The sequence below is a fragment of the Octopus sinensis genome, linkage group LG7 (assembly GCF_006345805.1).
Source record: "Octopus sinensis linkage group LG7, ASM634580v1, whole genome shotgun sequence".
Classification (NCBI taxonomy): domain Eukaryota; kingdom Metazoa; phylum Mollusca; class Cephalopoda; order Octopoda; family Octopodidae; genus Octopus; species Octopus sinensis.
Genome location: NC_043003.1, coordinates 29,125,678 through 29,126,095, shown reverse-complemented (window position 1 = coordinate 29,126,095; position 418 = coordinate 29,125,678).

Genomic DNA, 418 nt, shown 5'->3' with positions numbered 1-418 from the left:
TGCTGCCAGCTCGCCGCCTTTAATACTAATACTAATACTGGTAATATTAATATTAATAATGATAATAATAATAGTAATGATGATGATGATGATAATAATAATAATAATAATAATAATAATAATAATAATAATAATAATAATGACGATGATGATAATGATGATGGTGTAAACCAGTGACAGTCTCACATAAGATACTGCCTGTATCTAAGTGGGTGAACTGATTGTTTAACTAAGAAAAACCATATACTACATCTGAAAAAATATACTACTTGCAGCTTGACTGCGAAAAGTATGGCGATAATGCTGTGGGAGGAGTAATGAAAATTCTTTTATCTAATAAAACAATTCATAGGAAAATAGTTGTTGTATTAACTACTATTGTAAAGTGTGTTTCTAGAAGTATGAAAAGTTCTAAGTT